Source organism: Artibeus jamaicensis, unplaced genomic scaffold (assembly GCF_021234435.1).
Source record: "Artibeus jamaicensis isolate MK-2021 breed Jamaican fruit bat unplaced genomic scaffold, CSHL_Jam_final contig_61, whole genome shotgun sequence".
NCBI lineage: Eukaryota > Metazoa > Chordata > Mammalia > Chiroptera > Phyllostomidae > Artibeus > Artibeus jamaicensis.
Genome location: NW_026521906.1, coordinates 1,716,656 through 1,730,186, shown reverse-complemented (window position 1 = coordinate 1,730,186; position 13,531 = coordinate 1,716,656). Strand labels below are relative to the sequence as shown.

Below are 13,531 nucleotides of genomic sequence, written 5' to 3'. Positions count from 1 at the left end.
ATATATTGAATAGTGATTAGAATCTTTTTTTTATTTTATTGTATTTTCCTGTTACCATTTACCCCCTTATACTCACCCCATGTAATTGCCATGCTCTTGTCCATGTCCATGAATCCTTTTTCCTTTTTGTTCTATCCCTCCATTCCAACCCCATAGCTGTCATCATTCCCTCTATTCTAAGGGTCTGTTTATTTTGCTTGTTACTTTAATTTGTTCATTATTTATCACATACAAGTGAAATTTTATGGCATTTGCTGTTCTTAGACTGTCTTATTTCACTTAGCACAATGCTTTCTAGGTCCATCCATGCAGTTGCAAAGGGTAAAATTTTCTTTGTTTTTTTTTTACAACCAAGTAGTATTCACTGTGTAAGTGTCCCATAGTTGTTAAATCTACTCATTTACTGATTGACAACAGGCTGCTTCTATATATTGGCGATTGTAAATAATGCTTCAGTGAACATGAAGGTGCATATGTCCTTTCAAATAAATGTTTTGGGTTCCTTCAGATATATTCCTGGAAGTGGGATCACTGGATCAAAAGGCAGATCCATTTTTAATTATTTTAGGTATCCCGATCCTGCTTTTCATAATGGTTTCATTGGTCTGCATTCCCACCAGCAGTGCAAAATGGTTCTCCTTTTTTGACATCCTCACCAGCACTTGTTGTTTGTTGACTTCTTGATGATAGGCATTCTGACACGTATGAGGTGATGTCTCACTATGATTATAACTTTCATTTTTCTGATGATTAGTGACATTGAACATCTTTTCATATGTTCATTGGCCATCTGTATGCTCTCTTTGGAGAATGTCTATTCAGATCATTTACCCATTTTTTAATTGTGTTATTTGGTTTTCAAGCATTGAGATTTGTAAATTCTTGATAAATTCTGGATATTAACCCCCTGTTAGATGTATTGGCTAATATGTCCTCCTTGCTCATGGGCCATGCTAATCTTCTCTGTACCATTCTAATTTTTGTATATGTGCTACCAAAGCAAGCACAAATGTATTGGCTAATATGTTCTACCATTGTGTGGATTATCTTTTCATTTTGTTGTTAATCTCTTTCACTGTGCAAAAACTTTTTAGTTTGATATAGTTCCAATTGTGTATTTTTTCTTTTGTTTCCCTTGCCTGCGGAGATATATCAGATAAAATATTACTGTGAGTGATATCTAAGATTTTACTGATGATACTTTCTTCTAGGATAGTAATGGTTTTGGGTCTAATATTTAAGTCTTTAATCCATTTTTTTAAAGATTTTATTTATTTATCTTTTAGAGGGAAAGGGAAGGAGAGATGGAGAGAAACATCAATGTATGGTTGCTTTTTGTGCATCCCCTGCTGGGAATTGGCCTGCAGGGAACTGGCCTGCAACCCAGGAATGTGCCCTGACTGGGAATCAAACCGCGATTGTCTGGTTCGCAGGCCCATGCTCAATCCACTGAGCTACACCAGCCAGAGCCCAAGTCTTTAATCCATTTTGAATTTATTCTTGTGTGTGGTGTAAGAAAGTGGTTTAGTTTCATTTTTCTGCACGTCTAATTTTTCCTACACCATTGATTGTATAGACTAGCCCATTGTATGTGCTTCCTTCCTTTGTTGAATATTAATTGACTATAATTGTGTGTGTTTACTTCTGGGTTCCATATTCTGTTCCATTGAGCTTTGTGTCCATTTTTATGCCAGTACCATGATATTTGATTACTCTGGCCTTAGAGTGTCGTTTGAGTTTAGGTAGATTAATTACTCCAACTTTATTCCATTCTTATGATCGCTGTTGCTATGCTGTAGTGTTTTGTGGTTCCATGTACATTTTTTGAATTTTTTAATCTTTTTCTGTGAAATAAGTCATTGGAATCTTCATAGGAATTGCATTGATCTATAGATTACTTTAGGTAGCATGGACCTTTTAATTATGTTAATTCTTCCTATCTATGAACATTGATAAGGGTCTGAGCAGGTAATGAGTTCATTTCCCAAAGTTTTATAGCCTTTTAACTAACTGACCCTGACTCAGAATAAGCCCTCATAGCTTTTTATATATTTCTATTGTTTGATTATTACTGCCTGATAATGATTGATGAGCTTTACCTGCATTCCTGTGCAAACTAAACCCAATAAAAGCCCACTGAGGGACAGGCTCAAGGCCCTTCTCCTTTGAAAGATCAGCCACCTCTCCTCTCCAAGCCGATCATGTCTTGGTAAACTTACTCTCATTCATGGCAGCCCAGGAAACCTTGTGGATAGAACCACCTCCCCCAACAATGCATTGCTATATTTGGTTTACTAATATGTTGTTGAGGATTTTGGCATCTATGTTCATCAGATATATTATTCTGTAATTTCCTTTTTTTTATAGTGCCCTCATCTAGTTTTGAAATTAGGATAATGCTAGCCTTGGAAAATGAGCTTGGCACCTTTTACTCCTTTTAAATTTTTTGAAATAGTTTGAGAAGGAGAGGTGTTAGGTCTTCCTGGAATATTTGATAAAATTCACCTGTGAAGCCATTTGGTAAAGGGATTTTGTTTGCTGGGAGTTTTCTGATTACTGCTTCAATTTTGCTAAATATAATTTGTTTATTCTGATTCTCTGATTTTCTTGGTTTAGTTTTTAAATATTATATGTTTCTAGAAAGGTATTCGTTTCATCCAGGTTATCAATTTTTTGGCTATAGTCATTCATAACATTTTCTTATAATCTTTTATATTATTTGGTGTCATTTTTTATTTCTCCTCTTTTACTTCTAATTTTAATTATTTGGATCCTCTCTCTTTCTGGGTTTAGGTTTGTTAATTGTGTTTATCTTTTCAAAAAACTAGCTTTTGGATTAATAGATCTTTTTTATTATAATTTTAGAGTTAATTTCATTTATTTCTGCTTTGATCTGTATTAGTTCCTTCTCACTTTTGGCTTTGTGTGTTGTTCTTTTTCAAGTTCCTTTAAGTGTAAATCTAAATCGTTTATTTGAGATTTTCCTTGATTTTTAAAAATAGGCCTGTATTGCTATGCATTTCCCTCCTAGGGTTGCTTCCCCTATGTCCCAAAGAATTTGGATTGTTTTGTTCTCTTTTTCATTTGTTTCGAGGTGTTTTTTTATTTCTTCCTTAATCTCATTGTTGAACCATTATGTTTAATAGTATGTTAGTTAGCTTCCATCTCTGTGTATTTTTCAGTGTTCTTCTTATTATTGATTTCTACTTTCACAGCATTGTGGTCATGGAAAATGCTTGATATTATTTCAATCTTAAATTTATTGAGACATGTTTTGTGTCCTAACATGTGATGTATCCTAGAAAACTTCCATGTGCACTTGAAAATGTGTATATTCTGCTGCTTTCAAGTGAAATGTTCTAAAGATACAATTAAATCCATTTGATCAAGTGTATCATGTAAGGCCACTGTCTCCTTGTTGATTTTCTATCTGGAAGATCTATCCATTGAAGTCACTGGGGTGTTAAAATCATCTACAATGACTGTATTTGTGCCAATCTCTCCTTTTTGTCCATCAAGATTTGCTGTACATACATAGGTGATCCTGTGTTGGGTGTATGAATCTTTTAAGGCCATACCCTCTTATTAGATTGTTCCCTTTATCACTATGTAGCACACTTCTTTACCTCTTATTATAGCCTTGGTTTTAAAGTCCATTTCATCAGATACAAGGACCGTTACTCCAACTTTTTTCTTCCTATCCATAGTAAGAAATATCTTTTTCCACCCCTTTTCTTTTAGTCTCTAAGTATCTTTTGATCTGAGGTGGGTCTCTTAGAGACAGCATATATATGAGCCTTATTTTCTTATCCATTTAGCTACCTCATGTCTTTTGGTTGCAGCATTCAAGCCATTTATATTTCAGATGGTTATCGATAGATACACAGTTATTGCATTTTATTTTTAAACTATTTTCCTCTGGTTTTATTTTTCTTCACCATCTTCTTCTTAAAGAGAGTGCTTTAACATTTCTTGCAGTACTGGTTTGGTATTAACAAACTCCTTTAGCTTTTTCTTATCTGGAAAGTGCTTTCTTTCTCCTTCAACTTTTTTTTTTTCTCCTTCAACTTTTAAATTATACCCTTGCTGTGTAAACTAGCTTTGGTTGTAGGTCCTTGATTTTCAATCGCCTTGAATATTTTGTGTCAGTCCCTCTTGGCCTGAATGTTTGGTTGAGAAATTAGATGGCAATCGATTTGGAGCTCCTTTGTAGGTAACAACCTGTTTTTCTCTCCTGGCTTTTAGGATTCTCTCCTTGTTTATAAAGTGTCATTTTTATCATAATGCGTTTTGGTGTAGTCTTTTGTTCAGTCTTGTTTGGGATTCTCTGAACTTCCTGGATATGTATAATTTCTTCTTTCACAAGACTGTGAAAATTTTCAGGCATTATTTCCTCAAATATGTTCTCAATTCCTTGCTTATTCTCTTTTATTTCTGGTATTCCCATGATAGGGATGTTGCATAACTTGTATGTCCCAATGGTTTTTTAAGCTCTCTTCATTGCTTTAATTCTTTTATCTTGCCAAATTCCAAGACAAAGAGAAAATCTTAAAGGCAGCAAGAGAGAAAAAAGAAGTAACATACAAGGGAGCCCCAATAAGGTTAGCTACTGACTTCTCAATGGAAACACTCCAAGTAAGAAGAGAATGTCAAGAAATATTCCAAGTAATGAGAACCAGAGGCCTACAACCAAGGCTACTTTACCCAGCAAGGATCTCAATCAAGATAGAAGACCAATTAAAGAGCTTCCAGGACAAAAGAAGTCTAAAAGATTATGCCTCCACCAAACCAGCCTTACAAGAAATACTAGAAGGACTGCTTTAGGGAAAGGAAAGAAAAGAGAGAGACAGAGAGGAACACAGGTACAAAAATGGCAATGAATAATAACCTTAAATGTAAATAAATTAAATGCTCCAATTAAAAGACATAGAACAGCTGAATGGATAAGAAAGCATGACCCACACATATGATGCCTAAAAGAGCCCAACCTCAGGAGAAAAGATCACCACAGACTAAAGGTCAAAGGCTGGAAATAAAATTTCCAAGCAAACAGACAAGAAAAAAAAAGCTGGGGTAGCAATTCTCATATCAGACAAAATAGACTTCAAAAAAAGGGCCATAAGTAGAGACCCAGAAGGTCACTTCATAATACTCAAGGGAAGAATCCACCAAGAAGACATTAACATCATAAATATATATGCAACCAACATAGGAGCACCAAAATATATCAAGAAAATCTTAGAGGACTTCAAGAATGATATTGACAGCAACACAATTATAGTAGGGGATTTTAACACCCCGCTATCAAAAATGGACAGATCTTCCAAACAAAATATCAATAAAGATATTGTGTCATTAAACAACACCCTAGAGGAAATGGACTTAACTGACATATACAGAGCCCTTCAACCCAAAGAAGCTAAATACACATTCTTTTCAAATGCACATGGAACAGTTTCAAAGATAGACCACATAATAGGACACAAAATGAGCCTCAAAAAATTCAAGAAAATTGAAATCATACACAGCATTTTCTGTGACCACCAGGGACTGAAACTGGAAACCAACCCCAAAGGAAAAAACCCAAAACACCCAAAATCATGGAGACTGAATGGTATGCTATTAAACAATGAATGGGCCAAGAATAAAATTAGGGAAGAAATCAAAACGTTTCTGGAAACGAATTAAAACAAACTTACAACAACCCAAAATTTATGGGACACAGCGAAGGCAGTCCTGAGAGGGAAGTTTATAACAATATAGGCCTACCTAAACAAGATAGAAACATTTCAAACAATCAACCTAACCCTACACCTGCAAGAACTCGAGGAACATCAACAAAGACAGCCCAGAGCAAGTAGAAGGAAGGAAATAACCAAGATCAGAGCAGAACTAAATGACACAGAAACTAAAAGCACAGTTCTAAGGATCAATGAATGCAGGAGATGGTTCTTTGAAAAATAAACAAAACAGACAAGCCTTTAAGTAGGCTCATCAAGAAAAGAAGAGAGAGGACACAAATAAACACAATCAGAAATGAAAGAGGAGAGATTACAACTGATACCACAGAAATAGAAGGGACTGTAAGAAATTACTATAAAGAACTGTATGCCAAGAAATTTGAAAACTTAGGTGAAATGGATACATTTCTAGAAAAATATAATCTTCCAAATCTCAATGAAGAAGAAGCAGAAAGCCTGAATAGACCAATAATAGCAAAAGAAATTGAAGCAGTAATCAAAAAACTCCCATCACACAAATGCCCTGGATGAGATGGTTTCTCAGGAGAATTCTACAAAGCATTTAAGAAAGAGCTAACCCCTATTCTTCACAGACTATTCCAAAAAGTCCAGAAGGATGGAAAACTCCCAAATTCTTTTTATGAAGCCAGCATATGTTTTTATGAAACATTACCAGGATGTTTTGATTACAGTGGCCTTGTAATACAGTTTGCTATCAGGTATTGTGATCCCTCCTACTTTCTTTTTCTTTCTCAAGAGTGCAGCTGCTATGGTTCCATATAAATTTTGAAGTGTTTGTTCTATGTCTGTGAAATATGCCATTGGTACTTTAATAGGTATTGCATCATCCTAATTCCAAAACCAGATAGAGACACAAGAGAGAAAGAAAACTTCAGGCCAATATCGCTGATGAACATAGATGCTAAAATCCTCAACGAAATATTGGCAAATCGCATCCAACAGTATATCAAAAAGATCATACAACATGACCAAGTGGGATTCCTCCCAGGGATGTAAGGATAGTTCAATATTCACAAATCAGTAAATGTAATACATCACATAAACAACAGCAAAGACAAAAATAACATGATCATATCAACAGATGTGGGAAAAGCTTTTGATAAGGTACAACACCTATTTATGATTAAAAAAACTCAGCAAAATGGGAATAGACAGAGCATTCCTCAGTATAATAAAGGCCATGTATGAAAGACCTACAGCCAACATCATACTCAATGGGCAAAAACTAGAAGCTTTTCCACTAAGAGAATGAACAAGACAAGGATGTCCACTGTCATCACTTCTATTTAATATAGTATTGGAAGATTTAGCCACAGCAATCAGGCAAGCAAAAGAAATAAAAGGCATCGAAATTGGAAAGGAGGAAACAAAACTCTCACTGTTTGCAGATGACATGATAGTGTACATGGAAAACCCTATAGACTCTACCAAAAAACTGCTCCAACTAATTAATGAATTTGGCAAAACAGTCGGTTACAAAGTCAAAATCCAGAAATCAAAGGCATTTTTGTATACCAACAACAAAACAGCAGAAGCACTAATCAAGGAAAAAAAATCCCATTTGATATAGCAAAAACAAAAATAAAATATTTGGGAATACATTTAACCAAGGAGGTAAAAGACCTGTATGCAGAAAACTACACAACACTGAAGAAAGAAATCAGGGAATACACAAACAAATGGATACATATACCGTGTTCATGAATTGGAAGAATTAACATCATCAAAATGTCCATATTACCCAAAGCAATTTACAGATTCAATGCAATACCTATTAAAGTACCAATGGCATATTTCATAGACATAGAACAAACACTTCAAAATTTATATGGAACCATAGCAGCTGCACTCTTGAGAAAGAAAAAGAAAGTAGGAGGGATCACAATACCTGATAGCAAACTGTATTACAAGGCCACTGTAATCAAAAGAGCCTGGTAATGGCACATAGACCAATGGAACAGAACAGAGAGCCCAGAAATAAACCTAACCCTCTAGAGTCAATTAATATTAGACAAAGGAGGAAGTAACATAAAATGGAGTAAAGATAGCCTCTTTAACAGATGGTGTCGGGAGAACTGGACAGCTATGTTCAAAAAAATGAAACTTGAGCTCCAACTTACACCATACACCAAAATAAATTCAAGGTGGATAAAAGACTTAAATATAAGCTGTGAAACCATTAAAGTCCTAGAGGAGAACATAGGCAGGAAAATCTCAGATATTTCACGCAGCAACATTTTTACTGATATGTCCCCTAGAGCAAGGAATATAAAGGAAAGAATAAACAAATGGGATCTCATCAATATAAAAAGCTTCTGCATAGCTAAAGAAAACAGTATTAAATTAGCAAGACAACAAACTGTATGGGAAAATATATTTTCCAACGATACCACAGACAAAGGTTTAATCTCCAAAATATACAAAGAACTTACATGACTCCACTCTAAGAAGACACCCAACCCAATTAAAAAATGGGAAAAGGACTTGAACAGACACTTCTCCAAGGAGGACATGCAGAGGATCCAGAGACACATGAAAAGATGCTCAATATCACTAGCCATCAGAGAGATGCAAATTAAAACCAAAATGAGATACCACTTGACACCGGTCAGAATAACCATCATAAACAAAGCAACAAACAACAAATGTTGGAGAGATTGTAGGGAAAAGAAGACTCTAGTTCACTGTTGATGGGATTGCAGGCTAGTGCAACCATTATGGAAAACAGTATGGAATTTTCTCAGAAAAATAAAATTGACCTGCCTTTTGACCCAGCAATTCCACTGCTAGGATTATATCCTAAGAATCCTAAAACATCAATTTCAAAGAACCTATGCACCACAATGTTCATAGCAGCACAATTTACAATAGCCAAGTGTTGGAAGCAACCTAGGTGCCTGTCAGTAAATGAATGGATCAAAAAATGGTGGTACATATACACAATGGAATTCTATGCAGCAGAGAAAAGAAAGAGCTACTAACTTTGTTCCATGTTGTTTGCAACAACATGGATGGAACTGGAAAGCATTATGCTAAGTGAAATAGGCCAGGTGTTGAAAGACAAATACCATATGATCTCACCTTTAACAGGAAGCTAAACAACAAAACAAACAAGCAAGCAGAATAAAGACACCGAAACAGAGAATAGGGGGACAGTGACCATAGGGGAGAGGGGAGGTCATTTAAGGGGAAAAAAGGGGAGGGATTTGAAGGAACAAATAGGAAGGACACAGGGACGAGAACTAAGGGGGGTGGAAATGGGAGGGAGGTGGGGAGCACAGGGTGGATTGGGCTGGGATGGGAGAAATAGAAAAAAAACTGTACTTGAAAAATAAGTAAATAAAATTTAAAAAATGTATTTTTTCTTTGATTCTTTGATTAGGTGGTTTTTTCTACTTTGTCTTCTAAATCACTGCTTTGATCCTCATTTTCATTTAACCTACTGTTTATTTCTTCCAGTGTATCATTTATTTAAGACATTATGTTTCTTTTTTCTTACTGGTCCTTTTTATTGTATCCATATCATTTTTTCATGCTGTTGGGTTTTCTTATATTTATTACTCTAAACTCTATATAACATAAATTGCTTGCCTACCCTTCACTTAGCTCTTGTTCTGAAGGATTCTCTTGCCCTTTAACTTATTCCTTTTTCTTCTCATTGTGGCTACCTCTTTGTGTGTGTTTTTTTTTTTTTTTTTTGGTATGTATTAGGTAGATATTCAAAGACTCTCATGCAGTTTTATGTCAGATGTTGCCCGTGACTGGCCCTGGGCAACCTGTTTGGAGCTATCAGCTATCCACAGCCTGTGGCTCCCTCTGCTGAGCCTGCTTGTGTGCAGAAAGAACTGAGCTGTGCACCAAGGCTGGTTTTTACCAGCAGCTGTCCCAGGAGAGGGCCAGCTAAAATCTCTGAGCTCCCAGAAATCCATCTTAGTTGTTAAACTTAATCACTGATATGGCCTCAAAGTGTACGTAAGCAGCCTGGCTTAAGATCCACAAGATAAGGCATAGTAATCCCTGTGGGAGTGGCTATTGGTTTCCCTCATTCTGATATCAGTTGGAGAGGATTGCTCTGCCTGAGCAAGATGGACTTTGTAGTACAGAGAATGACTCAGCACAGGGATCCGGGTGGCTGTTCCTTCAGCATGTTCCCAGAGCCACCTGCCCCAGATTCTCCACACATGCCTCTAGTCCACTCTGCCCCCCTTCTTCCAGAGCCCAGGATAAGTGGCTTCAAATGCAGTCTTGTGTACTGACCCTTTAAGAGGCTCTCTGTGTCTCCAGAACTCTCTCCCTGGTGGACAGAAACCCTACTGCTTTTCACAGATGGATGTTATCTGGGTTCCTTTCCTGGCTCTGGTGCTGTAAGCTGGGGAGACCATCTTGTTATTTAGACTCCACACTTCTCAGAAGCAACCCTTCAACTACTGAAAAATCCTTCCAAAACTTCAACTACCCACCTGTGGGAGCCCAGCCACCCTCCTTGTGCCTCCTCTGCAATCCCTACCATTCACATTTTTGTGAAATGGTTTCTGTTGTCTGTCCTTGGTTAAAAGGCTTTTTTCCCCTAGCTAATGTTCAATTGGTTTCCAGGATTATTTCTCTACAATTTGGTTATGAACTCAGTTTGGTCCTTGGAGGAATTTTATGCAGTTTCTATTTAATTTTCCACCATCTTGCATCCCCTCCTGCAGAATCTTTACTTAAGTGATTCATTTAAACTTTAAGACATCTCTGTCCTGAAAGCCTGAAAACCATATTGCCTTGAATCTTTGCATCTCAAACATGGTTAACTGCTGATTCATTTTTGGAAAGAAGAAAGAATCTGAACAGAGTTTTTATATGAGTTTGAACATAAAACCTACAGACAAATGTCATCTGGGGATCCTAGGAGGTACTCTAGGGTGAGAGAAGTGCTTTCCACTCTAGGGTGAGTTTCCTCAATCATCTGGCTTCTTCTCGAGGTTGAACTTTATGGACTTTTTAGAAACTTTAGTCTTATAAATACCTCCAGGTGTAAAAACAAAATAATATCTCATTAGGAGGAGAAATTATTCATTTTAAATTTTCTATGATAAAGTGTTTTCATTAATCTATGTTGTCTATTTTTATAGTGCTCAATAACATATTTCAAAAATAGTAATTTAAAATACTCTTTTTGCATTCTCTGTTTGCCATCACTTACTCAAAGGATGGCAGGGGTTTGAAAAATAAATAAGTATTGAATTAATTTTAATTAAGTTACTTAAAATTTAAAGAGCATATTTATTTCCGTAGATGTTTTTATTTTAATCTTCAAACCAGTTTTGTGGAATTGAGTAGAAGACAAGGTATGGGAGAAACACCTAGGCTTTTCACCCTCTTTCTCTTTTTTATATGTTCTTGACGAATTTGCTCTGTTCAACTGACTTGAATGGTCCTTGAGCATCCATATGATGCTGCTTTATAGCCCTGTAATCTTCCTCACATTGCTGCAGCATTACAGTAGCTTAATAAATATGACTTTAGTGATTAATTAAATAGATTTTATATCTACCATTTAAAGAAAATTGCTAGCTTAAAAGCTGATTTCAGCATGTTTTTGTTCTAACGTGGTGGAGAAGAAAGAGAGCTTGCTTTTCTTTTTAAGAAACAGCCCAATAAATGTCTTGGAAGGTCCAGACAAAACTATTTATTTGGCATAGTACAATAGTAACAGGAAAAGGACACTTCCTTCTTTGGATGAGTGGTTATTCTGATATAGATAGATATTTTTGTTATTTTTAGAATATTTTAATAGCTGTAGTAATCTTAAAATTTATTTTTTTCTGTGGCCTGGAGCTATGTAAAAAATATGGGATAAGAGAGGGTCTTGATTTGAGCATGTGGTGTTTTCAGGGAACTGGGGTTTAAGAAGGGATAGGCAATTAGATCTCCTGAGCTGGGAACAGCTGGTTACTAAAGGGGATGTGGCATTCAGTTTTTAATATTTTATTGTATTTCATTGCTATGATCACTCTACACTGTCACTAAAGATTAAATAAAAGCCCACTGTATATAATAAGCACCCTTGTTCAAGTGGTGTTTTAGGGAACTCTCCACAAGTATTGATCACAGAGAAGGTGTCTGGGATATTTAAAAGAGAGTGATGCTTGAATGTTGTTAAGAGAATAGATGTTCTGTGTTATTACCCAAACAAGAAATGATGATTATGTGATATGATGGAGGTGTCAGCTAAAGCTATGATGGTAATTATTTTACAATATATAAGTATATCAATTCAAGAGTTGTACATCTTGAACTTATACAATGTTAAATGTGAATAAATAAAGCTGGAAAAAATTAGCTTTAAAAATAAAGTATGAGTTAGATTATGGGTAGCAAATACTAAATTTTCTTCAAGCAAATAGCTATACAAGTATCAAGTGAAGTATAATGCTGAAAGCTGAAAGGCATGTGTCAAAGTTTAAGTGCACAATATTTTGGTGAATATATATGATGGAAGAGTATATCCTTTCTATATATATAGACTATGTAGAAGAAGACTATATATATAGTATATATCTATATCTATATCTGTATATCTATATCTATATCTATATCATCTATATCTATATCTATATCTATATCTATCTATCTATATATAACTACTGGAAGAGTAGAGTTAAGGAGGTTGAAGTATGGTTTGGTACAAAAGAATGAGAGGTTGAATTCCTGAATATAACAGGTTCTACCATAGTGTGGGCAATCACACAAACTCAGTGAGCATAATGGTGTGACTCCTATCCTATGTTCCAACTGCTTGTACCCACTGTATCCACATACAAGCAAGAACAGGTTCTTTGGAATTTGTGAGTAGCACTGTTTTAATAAGTGAATTCATATATAGCATCCCTAGTTTCAGTTTCAGGGAGGTTACATTTAAGTCCCCTGGACATCTCACTTCACTTGTCAGAGTCTCAGTGTCAACAAAAAAATGACAATAAACATCCCTGTTTAAAGGTTTGTTGCTGAAGGTTAGATGGTGGTTGAGGGCCCTTAGCACAGCCTGGCATATCATAAATAGACAATAAATGTTAGCTAGCATTAGTTTTACTGTATAAGCTAATGCTGCACAGAATATTCTAAAGGGTGGCTCTGTTTTCCGGTAGGCTTTGGAGTTCAATTTCTTATATAACAAAGGTATTATTTTTCAATTCACATAATCTGAGTTTTCTTAATCTATTGTCAACTACACAAGGAAGACAGCCTGATGTCATCACAAACTTAAGACACATGTCCTATGGTTCTAACTAGGATGAACATATAATTTATCCTCCAAACTACAACACTTGAAGATGAAAAATTTTACTATAAATAGTTATAGTCAGACAATAAGCACAAATCTGGATGGTCCAGGCAACACTGGCATATAGTCAACATAGGTTAGCTCTATCTGTGCTTTGAGGCAGCAAATAGTGATTCTGGAATTTTTCTTTTTTACTTCTACAGAAAGAATTATGCCAAACTATTGACACCTAGTAAGTGTTCAGTAAATATATAATATAAAGTGTGGGAATAAATAGGAACAAACTTTACACATATTATGGCCAGGTGCATAAACAAGCCCCATGATAAATTATATTAGAAACATTATGTAAGAAGGTATATACCCTCTGCCACAGAACTTAGACATAATTAAAATAGGTGAAGTAGGAAAGAAATGAGAGGATTGAAACAAGGAAACAAGGTTCATTTTAAGTATTGGAAAAATCAAGGGATGGAGACAAATTCTAATTCAATATGAGCGT

The 13,531-nt window shown here is 35.5% G+C and overlaps 1 protein-coding gene and 1 non-coding gene across 3 annotated transcripts in view; both read right to left on the bottom strand.

The window, feature by feature from the left end:
- Nucleotides 1-13,531, bottom strand: part of CNTNAP5 (contactin associated protein family member 5) — a 1,122,001-nt gene that overhangs the window by 717,548 nt on the left and 390,922 nt on the right. The window lies entirely within an intron of this gene.
- LOC119056227 (U6 spliceosomal RNA) lies at nt 902-1,007 on the bottom strand. Its single transcript, XR_005083847.2, has one exon. It is a non-coding gene; the product is annotated as a U6 spliceosomal RNA (small nuclear RNA).